Below are 7,500 nucleotides of genomic sequence, written 5' to 3'. Positions count from 1 at the left end.
AGAAAGAGAGATAGAGGGAGAAGGAGAAGAAGAAGAAGAAAAAGAAGGAGGAGATAGAGATAGAGATAAAGATAGAGAACGTTTATCATATATCGGCGCATTTGGATTTCGTTCGTTCCTCAACGAGATAAAATGAGAGCACTAGCTCGTCGTTCCATTAAATCCGTCGCAATCCGCATTCGAATCTGCTGTCAAATTTTTTTTATACTTTTTTTTGTCTTTCTCCCTCCTACCTTCTCCGCTCTCTCTCTCTCTCTCTCTTTTTATCTGCCATCTAAACTTTTAAAAGGATTGCCCGGGCGAAGCTTCGATGGCCGCCATGATGGATAGCGACAAGTATGGCAACGTTATATCGCGAAAACCATTTATCGACAATACGTATGTTCTCCTCACGATAATGGATCGAAACTCTGATCGTAGTTTCGTAATAAATCTAAAATAGCGTAAACTCTAACCGTGTTTCTACGGATTGAGTAACAATGTCAATCAAAAGGAGGTAATATTTGCTGTTGCGGCGCTTCCGAAAAAAAAAAGGAAAGAAACAAAAATAAATAAATAAATAAATAAATGAAGATAGACGAAAATAGACGAATCGATTAGAAATCGATGAAAATAAAATAAAAGCAAAAGGGAAAAAAGAAAGAATTAGGGAAAATACTCAAAAGAAAAAGATCGAAGACTTTCGGTAGTGTTGCGTCCCACGTCGTGTTCTTGGTGCCACGTCGAAGAATCGCGGAAGCAGCATCCGAGGGATTTGTTGTCGTGGTAGGAGGCATAAGGAGCAAAGGAAGAGTAGGAGAAGGAAAGAAAAGGATTCCGGAGCTTCCCGACACCTTCTCGGTGGACGGAAAGTACTTACGTTCGCGGTCCGTAGCGACGTCCCGCGGGGTAAAACAACGGCAAGAAGAAGCAACCGGGTTCCATGGGGGTACCAGAAGCACTTTATGGTCTCGGTACGCGCGGCATACGTGAGCTCCCGCTGACCGGTGCGAGCTCTTTCTGTCTCTCTTTCTCTTTCGGCGCCATGTTTGTTTTTCAGTTGTTAAGCGCGCAGCGGGCCGCCAGACAGGTTTAAATCAGCCTCCGCCTCCTCTTCCTCTTCTCTTTCCCCCTCCTTTTTCTCTCTCTCTGTCTTTCTCTTTCTTTTTCACACTGCTCGCGTATATCCTCTGTCCTTCTCGATCTCGCATCATCCGATTGCTTCTCTCTTTCTCTCTCTCTCTCTCTCTCTCTCTCTCTCTCTCTCTCTTTTTCCATACCGCGCGTACCACCGGCCCAAGAGTCAGTTCGCTGGGTAACAAATTGCTTTTTGTTTGAACGGACAAATTAGAGAGACGGCCGCCAACTCGAGAGTAAGAGAGAGAGAAAGAGAGAGAGAGAGAGAGAGAGAGAGAGAGGATGCGTTTATTTAAACGCCGTGTGACGTACCGCCATTTTCTCTCTTATAGAGGTAAGTACGTACACGTTTATACGTATTAGTTTGTATACACGTATTACATCTACCGAAAAGGTGTTTGTCCGGGGAAACACAAGAAACCAGTATTTTTGGTATTAACGTGGGTTCCACCAAAACATTGTTATATTCTCCGAACTTCAAATCTAAAGCTCGTACAGATATTTTTTGTTATTATAGAAATGATATCGATGGTACTTCTAGTGCTATAGAACAAGAAATAAATAAATAAATAAATAAATAAATAAATAAATAAATAGAACAAACAGATCGTCGGAGACGACTTTTCTTATTTTTTATTTTGCATTTGGTAGTATACTTACTTTCGAGAAGAGAGAGAGAGAAAGAGAAGAGATAAAAGAAAAGTAAAAAAAAAAAAGAATTGTGAAACAAAGGGCAAATATTTCATTTGGTTTCTAGGCACGATGGCGTCGTCGTCGCGGTCGTGAATTTACGTGGGTGTCGAACGAATATCTCGATTTCGTTCGAGATCGTAATGATAAACCGTTCCTGGCACGTTTTACGGCTACGTCGAGATCATTAGATTTCCCGTGGAGTTGTCGATACACGTAGGTAATTTCTCGTGACGATGACTCGATTGATCGCAACGAGTAGATTTTCTCGATCTTACAATCGATACTTTTATTTTTATTTGTAAATTTCCGATGTTGAATTTGCTCGTTACCTTGTTCTTCCTTTTTTCTTGTTCTTTCTCTTTTTTTTTCTTCTTTTATTATTACTCTCAAAACTCGAGCGATTCACCTAATTCCCATCTTTAACAATTATTTATCGCGGGATCGTCTATCCGTGTTCTTTTTCATCCCCAACTCTCACTTCTTACTTTTGTCTGAAAATAAGACAAAAAGAAAAAAAAAAAAAATAATAATTTTATATCGAAGCACCTTATTCTTTGCTCTTAAACTGAATTCGTCATTTTCTCGCATGCGAGAAAACACGAACAAAAGACTTAATCCTTCACATTGTAAGTGTGATATCTCTCGACTTCTTAAACGAAGTCTCTCTCTCTCTCTCTCTCTCTCTCTCTCTCTCTCTCTCTTTAGCTAGTGATTCTTCTTCTCACACGGGCGCCACCGAACAAATTTATCTCCATGAATCCATAATTTATGACCGCGTTTTATGTTGTATTTATGCATAGTTATCTTGCCCTCGGTCTCAGAACGAAAGAAACATTCTCGTAGTACCTACGTACACCTACCTACCTATCTACCTTCCTTCCTACCTACCTACCTACCTACCCATCTACCTACCTACCTACCTACCTATCTACCTACCTACCAACCTACCAACCTACCTACCTAGGTACTACATATACGTGCTGACGCCGAATACGTTCGTTTATTTATTAATCACTGTCCGTTCCGAATCAATGAGCACCGAGAGAAACCATCTTCGTTTTGTTCCTTTGAATTCGATCCGGACAGTTTCATCTCGTAACGTTATTTTCTCATTGGAGCGGCACGAGTAACTACATAGAATATTTTCTCGCTTCACGATCGTTACCCTCGATATTTAACTTTCTTTCTTTTTTTTTTTTTTTTTTATTCATTTTCTTGCCGTAATAAATTTTACGACGACTCCCGTATGTGACTTCGTTAATTATTATCTAAAGAATGTTAAGTATTTCTTCTTCTTCTTCCTTTTTTTTCTCTCTCGTTTTTTTCTTTTTTCTTCTTTCTCTTCTTCTTCTTCTTCTTCTTCTTGTAATTCTTCTTCTTCTTCTCATTCCTATTGTTTTTTCTTCCTTTTTTTCTTTTTACGTAGAAAAAAAAAAACGGAAGAAGGATGAAGAAAAAGAAATGTAGAAGCTAAACCTTTAATTCAAAGGTTTTTTTTTTCTTTTTTTTTTTCCTGTTTTCCTTTCATCCTCGTGGACGACCCATATTCGAAAGACTACTAATTTACACCGTATTACTAGGCGATAAGTGGGATACGAGTAGCAAACGTCGTATCTACGTTCGAATGGTAATTTCAAGAATGATAGAAAACGCGACACTGGTATTACGAGTTACAGAAATGGAACGAATTTGTAAAGGATAGATAGAAAAAGGGAGGATCAGAAATAGCAAGAGAAGAAGAAGAAGAGAGAGAGAGAGAGAGAGAGAGAAAGAGAAAGAGAAAAAGAAAGAGAGAAAATACAGAAAATCGTGAAATCGAATTTACGTTGGTTCACGCGTGTGTCCAGCAGCGTCCTCTTTTTTTTTCCAACCTTTTCGAACTTCGATCGTTAGTGCAGCAACGCTAATCGAACAGCGTAACGCTCTGTTTGAAAAGGCTCTTTGAGGCTGCTGTTGATTTTCTTGGGTGCTAAACGGTTAGCCCAGCAGCAGCAAACAGCACCAGCACCAGCACCAGCACAAGCAGCAACAGCTTGCGAAGAGAAACAGCATTGGATCGTTTGCAGCATGCCGCCCCGGAAGCTCCACTTTTTTTTGTGTTCTTTTCTTTTCTTTTTTGTTTTGTTTTTCCTATAAACTAACCCATGAAAAACAAAAAAAAAAAAGAAGAGAGAGAGAGAGAGAAAAAAAAAAGAAAAAAGAAGAGCTTTGACGAACGTTCCAGTCACTCTCTCGAAGTACCTAGTACTTTAAGTGGACTATTTTTGTTCGTTAGAGAAATTCCGTTTTGAAAATCCGAACTCTTGTGTTCTGTCAATGGCCAAAATCGTCAAAAAAATTCGATTGATTTAGTTTCGAACAATTTTGAGCACTAGAGGCAGGAGCCCTCGAGGACTCGTGACCGATTGAAACATGCCAGTATCAAACTTCGATTATGGAACAGTCAGTGAACGTGTGACGTCACCAACATATGACAGTTGTCGAAGGTATTACGAATCTTTCGTAATTTTTTTTTTTCTTTTTTCTTTTTTTTTGCGATACAACTTTTTGACTCGTTCGAAAGACGAGAACTTGTCTAAAAAAAAAAAAAAAAAAGTAAGAAAGAAAAGAAAAATGAAAACGTCACGCAGAGATACAATTTCGAACGCGGCTCGATATCTTTATATATATATATATATATATTCATTCGATTTTATCTGTCTCTTTTGTTAATTAGAGCGAAAAACGCTAAGGATTGCTCTGAGATATTCGTCGAGTTAGCTTTTAAAATTCCTTTACATCTATGTCAGCGTCGAGACAAATGTCTTGATTGAGCAACGTCATCCGATTCCCATAAAACGTGAGTTATCTTTTAACGTAGACCGTGATACTTGATAATAATTTTAATGACTAAGAACAATGCAGAGACTTTTCCATGTTGCTTTTGACGAGAACGTGTAAGTTATTTGTAACTGGTATCTGATTTGACTGTTAACACATTTTACGCCGCTATCTACGTTAATTATTTACTGACTTAACCATCGACGATAATTCTTATATTTCGATTTATAATTACATCTTTAACAATCAATTTTTATAATCGTTACAACCGAAAAAGTATTCGAAATATTTCGAACGTGAAATTTTAATGGCAGAATGTAAAGCTCTCGATGGTTATATCAATTATTAATATTTTATTAATATTTAATTAATTATTAATATTTAAGAAAAGAAAAACAAAAAAATAAGCAAAGTTTTTTATAATATCAGTGTACTTAACGTTTTAATATAAAAAAAGAAAAAAGAAAATGAAATATTCTTCGGATTGATAAATTACGATAGATCTATACGTACCTATACGTATTACATTACATTTAGTAAAAGTCAATTTTGCAAAATTATCCAATAAAAGCAAGAAAAGAAAAAGAAAAAGAAAATAAAAGTGAACATTGAGAAACGTAGCTTTACGTGACCGATAAACGATTAATATGTGGAAAAACGTGCTGTTAGTTACGATTATAAAAAAAAAAAAAAAGAAAATATGTTTTTGTTTTAATGTTATTCGACAATCGAATAAAATTAAGATCGATTTCGAAGGATTGGCCAGATACTTTAGAATTCCGTAGTTGAAGTCAAATTTCATGTACTTGAAGACGTTTATCAGGCACGATCGTAACCATGAACGATTACAACTGGCGCGTCTAACGACGTCAAGCACGTCGCGCATTCCTATCATCGTTAGATTAGTCCTTATTCAGTGCTCTCCTCGTGTTCGCTTCTAAGGAGAGCGCCGGCCATACGCCAATCGTTGTTCCTTAGAAGTACGATCGTTCTCGATTATCGCGTGCATCCGTCGTGCCATTGAGACGTGCCATGAGATTAGGTACGTGGAAACGTTACGACAGTGCTGTGCGAGCAAATTCCTTAGACCGACTAGTGCAATTCCTTACATTAGTTCCTCAAGATCGATCCAGACATCGATCTTTTCGATCCACAGATTGAAACTTCACGAATGAATTTCATTCGCCGATTATACGAAGAAAATACGTTTTTCTTGTTTTATTATAACGAATAAAAAGCTTTAAACGTTTTATTACGTTCGTTCGTCGTTGTTCTCGTTAACGTACACGTTATAAATGTTCGTTATTAATTATCGTAATTTAAGTATATCTCAATTTTAAAATGGTTTCATATATTTTACGGAAAAATTGTTATATTCTCACTCGTATGGGCAACTAATTTTTATATCATCACAATTGAATAACCTGCTATTTGGAATATTTAATTTGGATTAATATCAGATATCTCGTCCCAGGTGTCTAATTCAATTTTATATAGTAAAGTGCTTTTAACTGTGAATTTGAAACCAAAAAAAAAGAAAAAGAAAAAGAGGGGATCTCGAGATTAACTTTCAAAGAATGTAAATTAATTTTAAACTGATATCACGCATTTTCGAAATATTATTATATAGAGAAGGATTGATGATACGATGAAAATAATTATTTTTATACAATTTCAACAATTTTTATTTGCGGTTTTTCCGAAGCGAATTTCAATTTGAATAAGTTGAGTAAATTTGTTTCGTTACTTTAACGTCCGGAAGGATTATTTTTCTGTTGACTAATCGGTAGGTTGAGCCGAAAGAAAAATCCAAAAAAGGAAAGAGAAGTGACTCGAATCCTCTTAGAGGAGTCCTCACAGTCCTCTTGATCCTCTTCTAAGTGATGCTTTTCCATCCTAAAACGCACATGGATCTACGAGATAGTAGGAAAGAGAAGAGTGTCTCGTGCCATCTCTTACGTCTCTCTAATCACTTTCCACGAACAGGGATTAGCAGCGCTCTTATAAAAGACCGATGGATGGATAAGTGTGATCCTTGATAAAATACTGAAATCTCCGTCTCTTTTCTAATGGTACCATCACTTCCGACCCTTTTTTGATGGTCAGATATCATAACCGGATATACGATTACGAGAAAAAATCAAATAATGGATTTTCGACATCTTCATATTCGTCTTATCAAACATGATTCTTAAATCAGTTTTGAAATTGAGTATACAAAAATATAAAAACAGATGTTTAATTGATATTATATAAAATGACAGTGTAACAAGAACAGTGATAAAAATTACGGCAAATTGAAACTAAATACAGTCTCTTAAAAGTTTTAGTTTTAGGGACTAACGGAGTATTAGATAATGATTATGATTTTGGAAGAGAAAAATAAAACGATCTACATGTATGTGTGTATATATAGATATATATTCTACATGGTGATAAAAAAAAGGGGTCTCATGTTTTAAGGCCTTATAATATTCACCGAGATGAGTAATAATCTTAAATTTTACTCAAATCTTAAAAATTGAAAAATAATGTTAAAATCAAAACTTTTAATGAAAATTAATTTTTATCATTTATGAAGGTTTGATATCGTATGAATGAATTTCTTGAAGACAACATATCGAACGTTTGCGAGGAAATTTGCTTAGAAATACACTAGTTCGAGGTTTATTATGAAAATAAAAAAAAACTGTTAGTAATCTAATAATGGAATTATGTGTATGAATAAAATATGTGTATATATATATTTATATATATGTCTGTGTGTATATATATGTATATATAAACATGCGTTTTGTTTCCATATATATATATAATACAAAGTTAAAATATTTTCTATTCAAAATATTTTCAAAATATTTATTTTTTTTT

The 7,500-nt window shown here is 35.5% G+C and overlaps 1 protein-coding gene across 29 annotated transcripts in view; it reads left to right on the top strand.

The window, feature by feature from the left end:
- The window catches only part of LOC122632474 (ephrin type-B receptor 1-B), a 155,847-nt gene that overhangs the window by 95,549 nt on the left and 52,798 nt on the right, over window positions 1–7,500 (top strand). The gene's annotated exons all lie outside the window — the stretch shown is intronic.

Source organism: Vespula pensylvanica, chromosome 10 (assembly GCF_014466175.1).
Source record: "Vespula pensylvanica isolate Volc-1 chromosome 10, ASM1446617v1, whole genome shotgun sequence".
Classification (NCBI taxonomy): domain Eukaryota; kingdom Metazoa; phylum Arthropoda; class Insecta; order Hymenoptera; family Vespidae; genus Vespula; species Vespula pensylvanica.
This window is presented reverse-complemented; position numbering and strand designations above follow the sequence as displayed.